This window comes from Taudactylus pleione, unplaced genomic scaffold (genome assembly GCF_031769625.1).
Source record: "Taudactylus pleione unplaced genomic scaffold, aTauple2 ptg001288l, whole genome shotgun sequence".
NCBI classification, from domain to species: domain Eukaryota; kingdom Metazoa; phylum Chordata; class Amphibia; order Anura; family Myobatrachidae; genus Taudactylus; species Taudactylus pleione.
In genome coordinates, this window is record NW_028285688.1 from 1,333,938 (window position 1) to 1,354,739 (window position 20,802).

The 20,802-nt window shown below is 45.3% G+C and overlaps 1 protein-coding gene across 6 annotated transcripts in view; it reads left to right on the forward strand.

The window, feature by feature from the left end:
• Positions 1-4,674: 4,674 nt before the first annotated feature.
• ATP2B3 (ATPase plasma membrane Ca2+ transporting 3) overlaps positions 4,675-20,802 on the forward strand; it is a 364,455-nt gene continuing 348,327 nt past the window's right edge. For all 6 annotated transcript variants that reach the window (XM_088462918.1, XM_088462919.1, XM_088462920.1 and 3 more), the window contains exon 1: positions 4,675-4,861. The gene's annotated coding sequence lies outside the window, so the exon portion shown is untranslated. The remainder of the gene's footprint in view (positions 4,862-20,802) is intronic.

Sequence of the window (20,802 nt, forward strand, 5' to 3'; positions counted from 1 at the left end):
AGGAGCACTACTAAAGGGGGAACTGCATAATGGGCACAGCTACAGGGAGCATTGCATAAGGGGCACTACTACTTGGGGCATTGCATAAGGGGCACTACTACTGTGGGCATTATGTATAAGGGTCAAGTAATGTGGTCATTGTGTAAAATGAGCACTACTGTGTGTCATAAAGGGACACTACATTATGGCGTAATGTGATTCAGGGGCACTATGTGCGGTGTAATGTGGATAAGATTGTGCTACTGTGTGGTGTAATTTGAATTTGGGATAGTATTTTATGACCATGCCCCTTTGTTTCGAGATCATGCCCCTTTTTTGCACCACACGCCTTAGGCAAACACTGTCCTTTTATTGATCAATCGCCGAGGAAGGGGGGGGTTGTTCCACCACATCTCTAGGACCACTTTAAGCACTGCTACCCAGAATATCAGACGTGGCATCATCACGCCCTCCGGGTGCACCTGGCATTCTGGGAGGAGCACAGTGTGACTGCTGGACTGGTAAGGGGGAAGAGTTAGCGCAGCTGCGCACCTTGGTCCCAATTTTTTTTTTTGGGGGGGGGGGGGGTGTCACCGTGCATTAAAGCACCGGGTGACACCAACCCTAGTGACTTCTCTGTCTCTGTAGAAGCACTTTGTAGAAGTAGCATGTGATTGCAGTAGTCCAAGTGTGTTGATACAAATGCAAGTACAGTAAGAGTGTGGGAAGATATTCTGATGAAATTAAGTGCTTGCTTCTGGCTATGTTCCTCAGATGAAAGCATGAGGATTTGATCATTGCTGAAAGCCTATAGTTTAAGTGTCAAGTCACAACCCAACACTAAGATTACGCACATGTTTAGATTATTACAACTCCAAAATGCCAGATGGACGCAGAATATAGAGCTGCTGCCATGTGCCACTAGATGCTCCCATCACCATTTGTGCTGTCCCATCTGCCAGATGTCGGCCCTGCAGTGCTGACCACAAATTGCAAGCTGAGCTGACTGAGGGATGGCATGCAGCTCAGAGGCGGGAGCATGAAGCATGGGGGAGAGACCATCTATCTATCTACAGTATCTATCTATCTATAGTCTATCTATCTACAGTCTCACTCTCTGGGATGTTTCTACTTCTATCTATCTATATCTATCTACAGTCTATCACTCTATCTATAGTCTCTCTCTGGAGGGTTTCTACATCTATCTATCTATCTATCTATCTATCTACAGTCTCTCCTTCTCTACATCTCTGCCATTTGGGCATCAAGGACAGCAAGGCCCTTTGGACCTTGTTGGATGTTGCCCTATTGTTGCTGGTAGCAAAGGGGCTCCCATTACAGTTCTAGCTTCATAGCCCCAAAAAAAGTAGATCCGTCAGTGGGTCCATGGCATCAAATGCTGCAGAGATATCCAGAAGGATGAATATTGAACAGTCACCTGTGTCTCTTGTCATAAGAAGCTCATTAAGCACCAGGACCGTTTCAGTGCTATGCCTTCTCCTGAATTCTGACTGGAATGGATCATAAATATCATGGGTTAATAGGATTCCAGTTGAGTTGTAAGTTACTTGTAACCATTTTCTCAATAACCTTTCCTAAAAAGGTCGGGAGGGTTGGTGGATGCCGGGAGGCTTGCCTGCCTTTGTGGGGGGCCGGGAGCGGCACCCGATATTCGGGAGGCTCCCGGCCAAATCGGGAGGGTAGGCAAGCCTGCTATACACATGTACCAATCGGCCGCTCGATATGTCTGGGCTGACATCACAACTGTGCTGGCATTTCAATTTGCAATATATCGATGGGGGACAAGAGACAGCAAGAAACCTGGTTGTTAGGAGAGGATGTAATGAGAACGAGACAATACAGAGGTCACTGGACATTGAGTGCCATTGCCCTTTGGTTCCCTGCATTGATAACTGTACTATCCACCCTATCAGGGCAACAGATCTAGAGGGGGGGGTGGAAAAGTTGAACACCTCCCGGCAGGTTAGTCAGGTCTTGCCAACATCCGATACTTGTGGATGAGGAGGACGTATATCCAGGCCTCTCGCCTGCGGTTTATTTCTCAACACGGGATCTTGACTTCCAGCTCCTCAGTACGAAATCTCCCCATCACGAACGTGACAGGGTACTACTGGGGGCACTGCATAATGGGCACTGCATAAGGGGATTTAAAACAGGGGGAATTGCATAAGGGGCTCTAATACAGTGGAATTGCATAATGGCCACAACTACAGGGGGCATTGCATAATGAGCACAACTACAGGGGGTACTGCATAATGGGCACAACTACAGGGGGCATTGTATAATGAGCACAACTACAGGGGGCATTGTATAATGAGCACAACTACAGGGGGCATTGCATAATGGGCACAACTACAGGGGGTACTGCATAATGAGGACAACTACAGGGGGCATTGTATAATGAGCACAACTACAGGGGGCATTGCATAATGGGCACAACTACAGGGGGTACTGCATAATGAAGACAACTACAGGGGGCATTGTATAATGAGCACAACTACAGGGGGCATTGCATAATGGGCACAACTACAGGGGGTACTGCATAATGAAGACAACTACAGGGGGCATTGTATAATGGGCACTGCATAAGAGGCACAACTACAGGGGGTATTGCATAAAGAGCACAACTACAGGGGCACTGTATAAGTAAACATATGGGGACCCGAGGAAATTTCGCTAGGGGTACCCATACCTCTAGTTACGCCCCTGGCTGAAACAGAATATGGAACAGTTTTCAATTGGGTTATTAATCCACAGAATATTATATACAGAGCCGTAACCAGACCTTTTGGTGCCCTGTGCCAGAGAGAGCATTGCCCCCCCCCCCCCCATTTTTTAAATAGGGATATAAGATAGTACACCTGAAAAAGGGCCACGACTTCATGGGGAAGGGCCAAGGAAGAGATAGGGGAGGCCAGGAGATGCTGGGGATAAAATAAGAGGAAGCTACAAGTGAGAATGATAATAAACAGGAAAACTGACAGGCCCAAACAGCGCCCCCTGCCCTGAGGTGCCCTGTGCCATGGCACAGGTCACACTACCCTAGTTACGGCCCTGATTATAAATGTGATAGTATAATGTCAAATTGTTGTATATATATATATAGGAAACAGTGTTAGGTCTTTATTGCATTAGAGAGAGGACTACTTATTTTAATTTTTAGTTGTGTTTGGTAATTAGCTGATGGGCCTACTACGTTATTGAGGCCTGGAGCGATACCTATATCTTCTTGTTAGTCTGTTACCATGGAAACAAGATACCAGTAATTCATCAATATTCAGGAAGTTGTTACTACCCCGCACCGTCCGTTAATAAATTCATATCTATAAAACATACTATATAATATGTATTAATGGAGTGTGAACACATGCTATGGCAACGAGCTGTGTATGACCATTTCTGCAGATCCTGCCCTCACTTTGCAGCAGAGATCTACGTTACACTGCCATCTGTTACACGTAACAGGCATTTAAGCACATCAATTGTTAGGCAAATGAGTGCACTGACACCGCATCACATATGCACAATAATGCACGATATGCGTCAGTGTGTCCTGGGCACAGCCTGTGTCCCCTCGGCCTGTAACCATCAAGTCTTTGGTACTCGTGTTAGCTCTATTCCTTGCGTTCTGTTTATGAATGAAACCAGAGTGCACGTATATAGTACAGCTGAATGATTTTCTATTTTTTTTTTGAAGGTCACCCCTCAAGGACATTGCTGCAGGTTCTGGCTATACACTTGGGCACACATCATTATCTACCTTGTCAAGGCAAACATAACTGGGAAGTAACATGTCATAAATAAGCGGTAGGCAGATTTACCAGATTTTATTGAAAATGAGAAACACTGTACTGTACCTGTCTTTTATTAGTGTGCGGTCTAACGGAGATCTACAGATGATAATGCTTCAGGTGCTGGCACAGTGGATATGACCTGCCCAAGGTTACGCAGATTCTGCTGTGGCAGGAGACTTATAGATATTAAAGTAAAGCAAACACGACAGCTTTGTGTTTCTCTTGCCATCCTCACCACCCTGATGTCCTTACGACAGGGCATCGCAGGGGGTTTCACAGTCTTGAGCTCTGCCTGATTTTTTTTTCTACGTCTCTGCAGTGTAAGGGGTTAACTTGTCCTTCCAGTTCACCTTCCTCTAACATTTCCTTCTCTGTTTTTCTTCAAATTAGCAACAAGCCCCCCCTCATCACTTCATACACTAAGCCCTCAACCCTATATGATGATGCCCTTATTGTGCTTTGGCATCACTTATTAATATTATTGCTTATTTTATCTAATAGTAGTTTAAGAGAGGATGAAAGGGAGGCAGAGGGGAAAGTAGTCTGGGGAGATGCTAATACTATCAGCATGAGCTTTGCAGAACACAGAAAACCTATTGCAGGTAGAATCAGTGAGAGCACTGTGCCATCACTTGAAGTGGGCTTGGACTGTACCATTGACAGGTATAGGGGGAGCCAAAAAGACATCAGCCCCTCTTTTCCTTGCCTTGAATAAACAATCACTTGTTTAGTTTGCATTCTACTGAATATTAATTCCACATTTTCACTGGTTGAATGGGGAGGGCAATTTGGCTGCCTGGTTTGGCTTTTGTGCTGATAGCTGTCCTTGAACCTCCCCCTGCTCCCTCTAGCTTTACACACTCCTGGGATGCTGAAATCTGCAGATGGACTACAGCAGAGTTCTGGCTCCATCCATGAGGAAATGTAGTTCTCCAGTATCAGCTGCTGGAACCAATTTTACATCATTTTCCAGCTTTTTCATTTTCTTCCTTTGATTTAGACAAAAGAAAAATAAGAAAAGCCTATCCTGGATTTCTGTCTCCCCTCCCTCCTCCTAACATGGCCTGGTAAGACTTATATTTTTTTTTTACCATTAATATTTTATTCTATTGCATGTATTATTGGGTGTTAGAATCGTATTACTATTATTATGCCTGTCTACGTGATCTGTTGCAATGCAGTGTTAAAAAAATAATAACATCATATTCCAATTGACAATTTACTGTTTATTTAATGCATTTATGAATACTCATTAGGTTGCAGTGTACCAGTGGTTTGTCCTTTGCAGCAGGGATACATGATGTAGTTACAGCACATCATGCACACACCTTAGTGCATAGGGGTAAGAATTAGGGAGTGTGTGCCTCTGGATTGGAGTGTGCTCTACCTGTCTGGGTTGCTCATCAGAAGGTTGTATTTTTCAGGTTCTGTAATGGAACAGAGGTTGGCGAGAGGGGGAGGGAAGGGAGAACATGAAACACTTCATCTGCAATGGGGAGAACTTGCAGTCTTGCATCAAAGGAGATCATAATGAGACCTTGTTGTGTGGATGTGTCATTTTTCCCAGTGCAGTTACTGTTTAGTGAAGTGGGAGGTAGGCTGGGGCATTTCTCCTTAATGATTCTGAATGGAGTGAGCTATGCAGAGTGTGGTACCTGCTGCAGTCCCCTCTCCTGACTCAATTAAGGATGGAGAGGAGGTCACACAACACCCATCCCAATGCAGGGGTCTGAGGATGATACCACACTGGCGTCTGACTCTGCAGATGAAACCTAGGCAATAAGGGGGTTTAACACATACACAGAATGAAGTAGGATGCAGAGATCCTGTGTGTAGGGCACAGAAGGGAAACACACAGTTTAGCCCACAGAATCCTTAGTGGGCTGCCGGGGTCTAGGACTGACGATAAAGTCAGTGCACCTGCTTTATAGACCACAGTTCATCTATTGCTGCATTGCTATGTCGTGTTTTTTTTTTTTTTTCTTCTCCTTTTTATTCAACTGCAGGGTAGTGGGAGGGATCCTGCTCTTACACTGAAAGCAGCCTGTCCCTAATCCTGATTGGACGCTTTGCCCAGAGTGACAGAGGGGTATCTCAGCAGCACTTCATTAGGATGATGATGGGAGGGGTGCGATGGAAGGGGACACAGGTCTTGTTGCACTGCACAGGGCCTTGTTATTGGGCAAATTGTGATGCTCTCTTCTCCCATCGGTGACGTGTTGAGAAGATTGGGAATGCCTAGCAGCTGCCGACCTGTCTGATTGCTTTGACTTTACATTCTCCTCCACACCCATCTTTTATAATAGGCCTTAGCTGCTATTTCACAACCTCCATATATTCAGTTAGCATCTGCCTCTCTAAACCAGGAGGATATGGTCAGCTGCTCGGCTGCATTCTGTACTCTAATTTTTACATTTCTGAGGAATAAACAGGAATTCAGTATAAAACAGCCATAATATCTCCCTAAAGATTTACCCCCAAATCACTTTCCTTCTGTAGGTACAGTAGTTACTATAAACAGGCACAGCATGCAATCCAAAGGGTGCTTATTCACATGCAAAGTTTACCCAAAGACATAAAGACTTGCAGCTCCGACCATCCCATAGAGAGCCAGGTGTGTGAGTGGAACCGGTATATATGTAGAAAACAATTAAATGGCGCAAGTCTTACTCCTGTCATTAACTTGTCCTTCCCAGTGTGATGTATAGCGTATAGGCCTTTATGCATTGCATAGTTGGCAACATTTTGAAATAATTTCTAGGATCACTTTGCGGCTGGGACAACACGCGTAATGATGTCGCGGCTTGCCTGCAGCACCACAACCCCCAATTAGCAGTCCTCCAGCTGTTGTGGGACTACACATACCAGCATGACCTGCCATGTGTAGTTCAAAAGCAGCTGGAGGGGCGCTTACTGCCCACCCTTAGCTGGTAAGAATTACATCTACTTTTCAGAGAAAGAGGGTCTTTTACTACGCATCTGGTCACTATTGACAAACACTGCTGGTTCCAGGAGCAAATATTCACAGGGAATAAGGGGTCTATTTACTAAGCCTTGGATGGAGATAAAATAAACAGATAAGGTACCAGCCAATCAGCTCCTAACTGTCATAACACAGGCTGTGTTTGAAGAATGACAGTTAGGAGCTGATTGGCTGGTCTCCGTTCACTTTATCTCCATCCAAGGCTTAGTAATAGAACACTAAGGCTCCCTTTTATTAACGAGTTTTATCACCAAAACGAGTGGTAAATGTCACTTTGTATGATAAGTGGTGCTCCAGCCAATCAGCTCCCAACTGTCCTAACTGTCATTTTTCTAACAGTTGACAGTTGGCAGCTGATTGGCTGGAGCACCATTTATCATACACAGTAACATTTACCACTCGTTTTGGCGATAAAATTCGTTAATAAATGAGGCCCTAAGTCTTTAAAATGGGTACAGTTGGTAAAAGTACATATAGTAGGTAGATCACAAGATCTAATTGGCAATAAATAAAATTTAATTGTGGGATCTTGAGTAATTTTTGGATGATTTAATTTTTCGTTTATAAACATTTTTAATTGGCCGGTGGTCATTTTTATTGCTATTAGATTATAAAGCGGTTTCCTATATGACGAGCACAACAGTCGTTCTCTTGGATATGGTTGCATGGACTTAATCCATTGCATGGACTTGGATGTGGTTTGGATGGGTGGACATTGTGTATTGCCTGCAGTGATTTCGCTGAGCTTTAGTAGAGGAGGCAACTTGTAGTCCTCCAGGTACTGCAAATTCCAGCATGCTTTGCCAGATTACTTCCAGTATACATACAAAGATGTCTTGGTGCATGCCTTAACCAATAAACAATGGTGCATGCCTTAACCAATAAACAGTCATTTGCTTACTATTAGTTTTAGTTTTCTACTTTCAGTTGGTTTGGGAATATAAAGTTACTAGAAATAATGTGCACTGCCAGGCTAAATTTGCCAGCACTTTGGAGGACAGTGTGTCTGTTTGGTAATGTACAATGAGGATATTACGCATCTTCAAAATGCATCTTCTCTATTATTCAGTATCCATGAGTGGTGCTTTCTTTAATAATGCATCTCTCTCTCTCTTCCTCTCTCTCTCTCTCTAGAGAGTAAGAGAGCGGAAAGCTGGTTCACACATGCGCAGATCCATGCAGAACTGACTGGCGATTCAGTAAGAATCCATTGCCTGCCAATTATTTCCATGGAGTTGGTCATCACTTTGCTGACATAAGCACTTACATTATTAGGGGCGAGGCTGCAGAGTTGAACGTAAGTCACGTTTGCAGACGAATTTGGGGTGTTTTTGTACTGCGAAAGCTCTGATGCATACGCACCTATGGGTGATGTGCATTTCAGCCACATATCCACTTGCGGCTGAAGAGGTGTAACTGGGAGGTGGCTTGTGGCTAAGTTTAGTGAGGGACGGAATTGTGGTCTTTGGAGAGTTGCGCATCTGAGTAGTTACTGTATGCCTGTTTTCAGATGTGTATTTTGTGCAAAGGATGGTGCAACTGCCCAATTATGACGCTGATGGCTGTAAAAGCGAGAGTACAGAAGTGGTCTGGCCATAGAGATGCGCAAAACCTCTGCATGTGGGCAAATAAACACATTTAGTTTTGCATTTACAATGCAGGAGTAATTATATATATATATATATATATATATATATATATGTATATATATATATATATATATATATATATTACCAACATTTGGGGGGAGTCGGCAAATCATCACGCACACGAGTAGGGGGTGTGTCAGTGCATCACTGACCCTGGTAGCGTGCCCAGTTATCCCGAGCACTGAAAGGAGGAGCTACCATCACTGATTAAAAATAATGCACTTACTTGTATTTGTACTGTATATCTAAATATTGTGTTTTGTTATTGCTTTTATTTATAACTTGGTTAGCCAGCAATAGCCAACTATACACAAAAATCAGCAGACGAAAGATTCTTATCCAACCACCATTCATACATTTATTGAACTAAACTAGATCCTGGCATACATTATGATTGTGATGTAGCTTTGGCCTCCAGAACCACATCTACTGTACCTAAATCTTACAGGACAACCTCTGGAGCATACTTACCTACTCTCCCGGAAGGTCCAGGGGACTCACGATTTTTTGGTAGTCACCTGGACCGACAGAAGACTGGGTGGATCTCCAGCATCTTGCCCACTTCCTAGTGATACAGGCAGGATTGGGAGACAATACCATGAACCGCGGGTATGTGGGGAGGGGACAGTGACAATATGACGCGAGTCACATAATTTTAACCCCTCCCCCCACGCGGACCCGGAGCGGAGAAATGAAAGTAAGTAAGTATGCCTTGTAGGCATACTGTATGGGAACAGAGAGCAGTAAATACACTGTATTCAATTGGAAAGAGTAGTGTATTCCGGTTTAATGAAATGGTTCTCCTGACATATAACATTAGTAGTCTCAGGAGCAGTCACAGTGGATGATTTTATTGACCTCATATCTTTTTTTGTTTGCAATCGGCCTAATTGAGTGTCCTGTGTGTATTGAAATTGGTCACCTAGATCATTCTTCCGTGACCGAAAGCGGTAGCGACAAAATAATGCTTGCTTTAGCAGATATATGCTATTAATAACCTAAAAATGTAAAGAAAAGAAAAACCTTCTAGTTCACAAATCACTGTATATGTTAGCTCTCATACATTGAAAGCCTGCTAGAAAAGTGTTTTTTATTTGCAGGATCAAGGTGATAATTTTTTTTTCTCTGTGTCTTCAGTCCCCTTCCTATAAATGCAGTAACCTTGCTCAGCCTGTGGCTGTGTAGCTGCACGGGGGCTTGTAGTGCACAATAAGTGGGGTGTGATATATGACCTCTGTCTGTGCTGTAGACACTCCACTGTCTGTTCTATAGAGACTGACTGACGACCAACTGCCAGCCAAATCTATAGGGCCATTTCTTTTAATTATTGACCTTTGGCTCTGTTTTAAAGACTTTGGACTTTTATCACGATTGAATTAGGCTTTTCTAAATCACACTCATTTATCTATGATCATACGTAGCACTTATTTATAGATCACCATTTATTTACTTATTTACAATATGCCTGCCAAAAAACTCACTAGTGCCAGGCTGTCTGCACAACAAATCATACAAAAAATGATACATAGAAACAGATCAAGGACATATGAGGTCACTGGAGAAGGCAGATGGTGAGAATATAGACCATTGTATGTTACATTTAACTAAAAAATCCTTTAGGCCTTTTACCCTGGCCTCAAAATACTCAGGCTTTTTATCAGCTAGTGCCAGGTAGTTAAATGGTTGATCCTATTTACCCTTCAGCTTAAGGATCTGGACGTGATGTCAGTGAGGGCGTAAATGCGGTTCCATGCCCTGACAGCGCTGTTATTTCGTCTCAACTGCAGGTTCTGGCCACCAATAGTAGAAATTTGTACCCTCACGGGTTTGCTTTGCTCGCCACGCTTCGGGTTAAGATTCCCATTTTATGTCCACGTGGATAGTAACTGATGACGTCAGGGTACATTCGGTGAAGGGCATCTAGACGCTACCGTATTTAACTAGAGGTGATATTTGACCTCAATATTACCAATGCTAACACCTACTTGTTTTTTTGATTTCTTGGATGTTGCCTGCTCTGTTGCCTGCAACAACACAGAAACAAGCCAGATCCACATAAAATACATAGAAACAAACCAGATCCGCATAAAATACACCGAAACAAAAACCAGATCCACATAAAATACACAGAAACAAACCAGATCCACATAAAATACACATAAACAAACCAGATCCACATAAAATACACAGTAACAAGCCAGATCCACATAAAATACACAGAAACAAACCACATCCACATAAAATACACAGTAACAAGCCAGATCCACATAAAATACACAGAAACAAACCACATCCTCATAAAATATTCTGAAACAAGCCAGATCCACATAAAATACACAGAAACAAACCAGAGCCACATAAAATACATATTGAAATCCAGAACCATGTAAAAAATATTGAAAAAGCAAGATTCACATAATACACACTTCAGCCCCTTCATGTGTCACTCCAGCCCCTTCCCTTGCCATTCCAGCCCACATTCATGTGTCATTGTAGCCCCCCCATGCCACTGCAGCGGCTCCTCATGTCTCACTCCAGCCACCTCCACCCCACTACAGGAGTTATCTCAACAGCCCCATTCTGCCCCCCATAAGCATGAACGCAGGCATCACCCCCCCCCCCCCCCCCAGCTCTCAGGCTGCCCCCCACTGGCTCTGAGATAATAGTGCCCCTTATGCAGTGCCCCCTGTATTTGTGCCAATTATGCAGTGCCCCCTGTATTTGTGCCCCTTATGTAGTGCCCCCTGTATTTGTGCCCCTTATGTAGTGTCCCTTGTATTTGTGCCCCTTATGCAGTGCCCCCTATAGTTGTGCCCTTAAGTAGTTCCCCTGTAGTTTTGCCCCTTATGCAGTGCCCCCTGTAGTTTTGTCCCTTATGCAGAGCCCCCTGTAGTTTTGCCCCATATGCAATGCCCCCCTGTAGTTGTGCCCTCTGTAGTTTTGCCCCATATGCAGTGCCGCATCTCATAACCTAAAGAGCCGCATGCGGCTCGAGAGCAGCGGGATGGCCACCGCTGACATAGGTGATGGGAAATGTGTTACTACAGAGATGGGGGATGTGTTACTACAGAGATATGATAGGCTTCGAAATCCCGACACCTATGATTATCCCTACGCTGGGAGCCCGACGCCCGGCATACCGAACGAAGGTAAACAGCTGCAGGGGGGGGGCTAGGTTAGGGGCTCCCGGGGGGGGACTTAGGGTTAGGCACCCCCCCCCCCCGGAGAGTTAGGGTCAGGCTAAAGGAAGGGGGGGTTAGGCAACCCCGGGGGGAGGTTAGGGTGAGGAAACCCCCCGGTAGGGTTGGGTTTAGGCTGCGGGGACGGGGGGGTTAGGGTTAGGCACTAAGGAGGGAGGTTAGGGTTAGGCACCCCTAAGGGAGGGTTAGGGGGGGGGAGAGGGTTAGGGATAGTAGAAATACTTACCCTGTCGGGATCTTCTAGTGCCGGTCTTCCGGCATCGGGATTTGAACTCATACCGATTCCCTACTACAGAGCTGTTATGTTTTACTACAGAAATGGGGAGGTTGCTACAGAGGTGGGGACTGCAGAGGAGATGGGGAATTTGTTACTTCAGAGGTTGGGTGATGTGTTACTACATGAGTGGGAGGAGGGGATGCTAAAGTGGTAAGAGGAAATATGTTACTACAAAAGTGGGGGAAGTGTTACTACGGAGGTGAGGGGAAATGTGTTATCAGGGCCGTAACTAGGGTGGTGCGGCCGGTGCGCCGGCACAGAGCGCACATGCCCTGTGGGCGGAACCGGCCCCCTCCACCTGCGATAACAGCAATATACCGCCCGCTGCCATGTGTAATAGTAGCGGTGTGCCCGACTCCTGATCTGCGGGGCGCACCGCTACGAATACACATATCAGCGGGCAGCACTGCAGCAGCCTTTCCCCTGTTGTCCGCCCCCTCCCCATCTGCTGTAGTCAGTGAGTGTCTTCTGGAAGGGGCTGGGTCGGGAGAGACCTAATTCTGTCCCAGAGTGCCCTGAGCCGCTGAGGAGCCTTTCCCCTGGTGCTGGGGTCATGCCTACAACTGCCAGTGCCAGACACAGACTGCGGCTTCCCCGCAGCTCCCATAGTGACGCTATAAGGAGCTTAGTAATACAGGTAAGTGTGCTGTATTGTACAGGATTTATACCAGCTGGCATGATGTGTAAGGGTAGGGGGCAGGGGGGATTTGTACTGGCTGGCATAATGTGAAAGGGGGGGCAGGGGGCATTTTTACTGGCTGGCATAATGTGTAAGGGGAGGGGGCAGGAGGGATTTGTACTGGCTGGCATAATGTGTAATGGAAGGGGGCAAGGGGGATTTGCAATGTATGGCATAATGTATAAGGGGAGGGGGCATTTGCACTTTGTGGCATTATGTGTAACGGAAGGGGGCAGGGGAGATTTGCACTGTGTGTATAATGTGTATTGAGCAAGACTACTGTTGACAAAGTAAGGGGCATTACTACTGTGTGGTCATACTGTGTAAAGGACATTACTACTGTGTGGCATAATGTGCAAGGGGTATTACTACTGTGTGGTCATACTGTGTAAGGGACATTACTACAGTGTGGTGTAATCTGTAAGAGGGGCATTACTACTGTGTAGCGTAATGTGTAAAAAGGATACTACTATGTAATGTGAGTAAAGGGCACTACTGTATCTCACAATGTGAATTGGGGGTACTATAGTGTGGCCATGCCCTTTCCCTATGAGAACACGATGCACGCTGTCCCTGTTTATAATATGAGAGAGGGGGGCGGTAATGCTCTTTCTGGCACAGGGCACCAAAATATCTAGTTACGGCTCTGTGTGTTATTACAGAGGTAAGGGGAAATGTTACTACACAGGTGATGGGGGTTGTGTTACTGGAGAGGTGATGGGGAAAGTGTTCCTACAGAGGAGGTGGGGGAAATGTGTTACTGCAGAGGTGGGGGAAAAATGTTACTAAATAGGTTGGGGGAGATTAGTTACTACTACAGAGGTGATGAGGTGATTGGGGATGTGTTACTACAGATGAGGTGGAAGAAATGTGTTACTGCAGAGGTGGGGGGGAAATGTGTTACTATAGTGGTGGAGGGAGATACTGTATGTTACTACTATAGATGTGGTTGTAAATGTGTTACTACAGAGGTGGGGGGATGTGTTACTACAGAGCTGTGGGAAGGAATGTGTTACTACAGAGGTTACTACAGAGGACTAGGGGGAGATATGTTACTATTACTACAGAGGTGATGGTAAATGTGTTACTACAGAGGTATGGGTGTGTGTGTTACAACAAAGGTGGGAGTATGTGTTACTACAGAGGTGGGGGGAATTGTGTTACTACAGAGGTTGGGGGAGATATGTTACTACTACAGAGGTGGTGGTAAATGTGTTACTACAGAGGTGGGGGGATGTGTTACTACAGATGAGGTGGGAGAAATGTGTTACTGCAGAGGTGGGAGGAAATGTGTTACTACAGTGGTGGAGGGAGATATGTTACTACTATAGATGTGGTTGTAAATGTGTTACTACAGAGGTGGGGGGATGTGTTACTACAGAGGTGCGGGAAGGAATGTATTACTACAGAGGTTACTACAGAGGACTAGGGGGAGATATGTTACTACTACAGAGGTGGTGGTAAATGTGTTACTACAGAGGTGGGGGGAATGTGTTACTACAGGTGGGAGGAATGCATTACTACAGAGGTGGGGAAAATGTGTTCTCTCAGAAGTAAGAGGAAATGTGTTACTGCAGAGGTGGGGGAAATGTGTTACTACAGAGATACTGTAGTGGGAATGTGTTACTGCAGAGGTAAGAGGAAATGCGTTCCTACAGAGATGAGAATAATGTGTTACAACAGAGGTAAGAGGACATGTTTTACCACAGAGGTGGGGGAAATGTGTTACTACAAAGGTTGGGGGAATGTATTACTACTATGAATGTGTTACTACCGAGGTGGGGTGCAAATGTGTTACTACAGAGGTGAGGGAAATGTGTTACTTACTGCAGAGGTGGGGTGAATATGTTACTACAGAGGTGGGGGAAATGTGTTACTTACTACAGAGGTGGGGCGAATATGTTACTACAGAGGTGAGGGAAATGTGTTACTTACTACAGAGGTGGGGTGAATATGTTACTACAGAGGTGAGGGAAATGTGTTACTACAGAGGTGGGGTGAATATGTTACTACAGAGGTGGGGGAAATGTGTTACTTACTACAGAGGTGGGGCGAATATGTTACTACAGAGGTGGGGGAAATGTGTTACTACAGAGGTGAGGGAAATGTGTTACTTACTACAGAGGTGGGGTGAATATGTTACTACAGAGGTGGGGGAAATGTGTTACTTACTACAGAGGTGGGGCGAATATGTTACTACAGAGGTGGGGAAAATGTGTTACTACAGAGGCGGGGTAAATGTGTTACTACAGAGGAGGGGGAAATGTGTTACTGCATAGGTGGGGAAATTTGTTACTACAGAGGTGGGGGAAATGTGTTACTACAGAGGTGGGGCTAATATGTTACTACAGAGGTGGGGGAAATGTGTTACTACAGAGGTGGGGGAAAGGTGTTATTACAGATATTGGGCAAATGTGTTACTACAGAGGTTTGGGGAAATGTTACTACAGAGGTGGGGTAAATGTTACTACAGAGGTGGGGTAAATGTGTTACTTCAGAAGGAAGTGGGGCAAATGTGTTACTGCGTAGGTGGGGAAATTTGTTACTATAGAAGAGGGGGGAAATGTATTACTACAGAGATAGGGGGATGTGTTACTGAGGAGGTAAGAGGAAATGCGTTACTACAGAGATGGGGTAAATGTGTTACTACAGAGGTGGGGTAAATGTGTTACTTCAGAAGTGGGGGAAATGTGTTACTGCATAGGTGGGGAAATTTGTTACTATAGAGGAGGGGGGAAATGTATTACTACAGAGATAGGAGGGATGTGTTACTGAGGAGGTAAGAGGAAATACGTTACTACAGAGATGGGGGAAATGTGTTTTTACAGAGGTAAAAGGTAATGTGTTACTACAGAGGTAAGAGGAATTGTGTTACTACATAGGTAAGAGCAAATGTGTTTCTACAGAGGTAAAAGGTAATGTGTTACTACATAGTTAAGAGGAAATGTGTTTCTACAGAGGTAAAAGCTAATGTGTTACTACATAGTTAAGAGCAAATGTGTTTCTACAGAGGTAAAAGGTAATGTGTTACTACATAGGTAAGGAAATGTGTTACTACAGAAGTGGGGGAAATGTGTTACTACTGAGGTTGAGGGATGTCGGATCTGTTACTACTGAGGTGAGGAAATGTCTTACTAGAGGTATGGGAACTGGGTAGCAAAAGGATTGGATCACTACTAGGGCAAGGGCTGCTACAGGGGAAAGATGGGGAATTACTACAGAAGTGTGGCTCTGTTACTACAGAGGGCGTATCACAGGGGACGCATATGTAAGAAATGTGTTGCTACAGAGGTTGGCCGAATGTTATTACAGGAACAGGGAGATTTGTTACATAGCACACGTTTGTCCTCTCTCACCTCTGTAGTAATACATTTATTCCAATGCTTCCTAAGCAGCACACTAATGCTGGATACACACTAATGCTGAGTACACACGGGATGACCTGTTCAGCGAACGTTATCGCTGAACGATCTCCCTTGAAATTCCTGGTTTGCTGGATGAACGATTTTGTTCATCCACACACCAACGATGAACCACCAACGATCGTTCTCCCATATGGCAAATGCACAATATCGTCCAGATTGGCCTGCGTGCATGGCTGATGGACGATATCATTATCGTCCAGCGGGAGTGCGCATCATTGCTCGTTGGTTGCACACACACGGAACAATATATCGTTGAACAATATCGTTCGTATCGTAACAATATATCGCTCCGTGTGTACGCACCTTAAGACAGTGTTGCTTTTATCTGCGTTGGGACATTTCAACAGTGTAGACAATGTGACACAACTGCAGAGTGCTTCCGTATTCCTGTAGTACATTCAACATATTTTACATTTTTACGCAAGTTTTATTGCAGCCCCTTCAAATGCTGCACTTTCAATATACAGTAGTCTCATTGGTTAAGCTTGAGGTAGTGCTGGTCCTACATATGTGCTGCCATAGTAGTCAAAGAAGTACTCAGTGTGGGGACCCTTAAATATTGATGATGATGACGATGCAGAGATGAAAAGCACTGCCCTCTTAAATAGACATTGAAGGTAAGAATGGCCTTAAAGCAGGGGTGGGGAACCTTTTTTCTGCCGAGGGCCATTTTGATATATATATAACATTATTTGCGGGCCCAGTGTAGGCCACGCCCCCTCCGTTTGATGTCACACAGGGCGGGGCCACAATCGCCACTGATTACAGCAATGCCTAGAGTATCCTGAGGACGACTCGGGGAGCTGTAAGGGCAGCGGTGTGACCATCTGAAGCGTCCTAAGTACACTCCAGGTGGCACTGCTGCATAGATTCTGGCTGCAGTGTGCCATTCTAGGCACCCTGCTAGCCAAATGAGGCTAGCACAAAAAAGCTCAGAGAGCCATACCAAATGATTCAGGGGGTCTTATAAGGCCCCCGGGCCTAAGGTTCCCCATCCCTGCTTTAAAGTAAATCACAAATGTAGCCAACAGAAATTAAGTCATAATTATTATATTACTCACCAACATGAAATATGACACAACAATGGTAACAATTAAGAAAACACATGCAGGGACAGGGGTTCCGTAAGTAGCCCGTCCCTGCAATGTATTAGAAGTGAAATGATTGCATTAGCGGTCACTTGTACCTGTTTAGTGCTCTACTGACCACTGTGCGCGCCCATTGCCGGGGAGGGTAATGGAGGTACCCTCTCTCTGTAATTTTTGCAGGGGTTCCGGACTATAGACAGACAGTAATTAGTTAGACAATGTCTAGATAGGCACCAGATGTTAGACAGTTAATAGTTAGACAAGGATAAGTTCGACACAGACAAAAGTCAGAAATACTAAAGTTAGACATGTAAAAAGTTCGACAGGTACAAAAGATCGACTGGGTCAAAAGTTTGAAATTAAAAAGATCGACACAAAAATGGTCGACACATTTAAAAAAAAATTAATTTAGGGTTAGGTTTAGTGTTAGGCACTTACTGGAGGGTTAGGCACTTACCCCCACGGTTAGGGTTAAGCACTTACCCAGACGGTTAGGCACCAGGAGGGAGGGTTAGGGTTTGGCACCAAGGGGAGGGTTAGGGTGAAGATTAGGGCTTAAAAAAAATAAAAATTGGTCGACCATTTTTGTGTCGACCATTTTAATGTCGAACTTTTGACCCTGTCGACCTTTTGTACCTGTTAAACTTTTTACATGTCTAACTTTAATGTGTCTGACTTTTGTTTGTGTCTAACTTTTTTCCCTGTCTAACTATTGACTGTCTAACATCTGGTGTCTATCTAGACATTGTCTGGCTAATTACTGTCTCTCTTATATCACACCCTTTTTGCAGAATGCTGTCCATAGCCTACAGCGGCTTTGCATTCCGGAGCTTAGTAAAGCTGACTGCTTCACAGCCCCATAGGTTGCGGCAGCTGTCGGAAATGGAGGGACCACGGCAGATATAGATATATCTGCTGCATCCCCTCCTTCATAATTTCAGGTTCCGAAACTTGGATGCCGGAAGAGTGGCCAAGTCTCTCAGAGTCACCTGGAGTGACCACTTATCGATCGATAGTGGGTGGTCTGTGTGGCCAATGACGCGATTCGCAGTGCCAGTAATCGTGGTATTGTGTAGCGGGGGGCAGGGCCAGGATGATGCAATCTTTTCGGAGTTTAGTACATAGGGGCAGATCGTAGTCCCCATTGATAATAATGGAGACTGCGATCTGCAGCGCTAATTAGCACTTAGCCAGACATTTCTGTGAAATCTCCTGCATTGTGCTTTTAGTACATAGGAACAGTACATAACATTTTATGCAAAAGATAGCTTGATACATAGGCCTCCTAGAAACAAGTTAGGCCTTTGATGTGGTTATAGTTTAAGGTTATAGAAACAATGATAAGTTAAATAAAAGTTGGTGATGTCAGAGGTGTCTAGTGGAGTAGTAGGCTGCATTCTGCATTGTCATGTGTGCAATCTTCAGGTTTCAGTATTCCTCAAAGCATACTCCCAACTTTAGCGATTTTGGTGGGTCAGCACCTTTTCGGGCACAGTCCTGCAGTCTGAGCCACAGGTCACAGTGGTAGTGGAGGGGGTTTGCGAGGCTGCCTCTCACCCCCTGCTCTGCTTAACAGAGCAAGTGGTGAATAGATGCCATGCACTTGTTTGTGGCATCTATTTATTGGAAGTGTGATGAAGATGGGGTGGGAGGGGGCGTCGCTTGCAAGGAATACATTCCCTACAAGGCAACGCCCATTGCAGCCTGGCTACGCCCATTGCAGCCAGTCTTTCTGCCACTCGGCGCAAAAGTCCCAACCTCTCTACAGAGAATGTTGGAAGGTATGTTTCCCTCAAAGATTCCCTCCCTCTTCTTAAAGCCACACTATCACTTGAGAAAATATTTTACACAAATGATGTCACCACGATCTCTGCACTTGCCTCTTGGATCCTCCCTCCGGCAACTCCTGAAGGGGAAAACCCATAAGGTACCTGGCATTTAACTTTTTAGATTTTGAAGCTGAGCAAATTGTAATGCCATATACTTATCATATGATTCATTCACACATGTACTCAGGGCCGGCCCGAGCCAATTTTTTCTGGTAAGCGGATATAGACTTTGGCGCCCCTCAGTGGACCTTCATCTCAGCTCACTCATTCTCAACCCCCCCATTGAGCCCCTCACAGCCCAGAACCCCTCATCACAGCCCCTCACAGCAACCCTCACCACAGCCCCACACAGCACCCCTCACCACAGCCCCAGTCATCACAGCCCCTCTCATCCCCCTCATCACATAACCTCACAGCACCCCTCATCACAGCTCCTCAGCACCCCTCACCACACCCCCACTCATCACAGCCCCTCTCATCCCCCTAATCATATCACCTCACAGCACCCCTCATCACAGCTCCTCAGCACTCCTCACCACACCCCCACTCATCACAGCCCCCTCATCACAGCCCCTCTCATCCCCCTAATCATATCACCTCACAGCACCCCTCATCACAGCTCCTCACAGCATCCCTCACCACACCCCCACTCATCACAGCCCCCTCACTAAACCCCCACTCATCACAGCCCCTCTCACTCTTCTCATCACTGCCCCTCATATCCCTTCATCACAGCTCCCATATCCCCCTCTTTACAGCCCCTCACTATAGCCCCTCTCACTCCCCCTCATTATAGCCCCTCTCACTCCCCCTCATCACACCCCCCTCCATTGCAGCTCCCTCCATTACAGCCCCCCACTCAGATTTAATTGCTGGCTCCAGGGTGTCCTTAACAGCGGCAACAGAGGACTGGCGGCGGGGGACTGGCCTGGCAGCGACGTCGGCGGGCGCTCTCCTGACTGCTGCGGCGCGCCTGCGTAAGTCAGCTGTGTCACAGTGACAGTCTGCCCGGAGGCTGCATTGCATGTCACTGGCCGCGGCCGGGTCAGGGTGCCCTCCTCTAGCTGGCCCCCTACTCGGCTGCGTAACCAGCGTATATGTAAAACCACCCCTGCAGGTAATATATACATAATATTTTAGAACACATTTTCACTCGGATATCTACATTTTTTTCTTTAGTTCCAGACCCTAGCCGCATCACGCACCTGTCTGGGTGCTCTTACTTCTTGGTATTCCTCTCTGACTACACATAGCATAGCATTGATCCTTCAACAATCAGTAAGATAGGGAGAAATGAGAAACAAAGGTTTTTAAAACCGATACATATTTGAAAATGACGGTGACTGTGATCAATAGATGACATCTGTGACACTGTAACAAGGCAAGATCCATACATAGCAAGGCACAAGAGGCAGTACTCTGCAGTCACAGCTTTGAAACCCAAAGAGAACATGTTAGATCACATCCCAATAGGATAGGTCTTAAAGGAAGCAAAGCCTCCCAAGTAATAGGGTTTAATTCAGACATATCGGAACTCACAGTGCTCGAATTATTCTTTGACTGTAGACTCATTTCCTATCAGTGGTAGTCTATTGGGATGTTATTAAATCAATGTCTGTGTGACTGTGTTTTAAGATGATTTAATTATTAAACCTCTCAGTGACTTGTCCCTGACACAGAATATCTTGGCAACTAAATATACTGTAACCACAAATCCTTTATCAGGGTCAGAGCAGTTACACAACATGTCAGTGTAGAGCCAGATGTGTTTGGAGAGAAAATATGTGTACAGTAGCTGTGATCTCTTCAGCATGGGATTGGTCATAGAATTCTCACAGATTAATATCCCTTTCAGACATACGGGTCGACACCGTATTG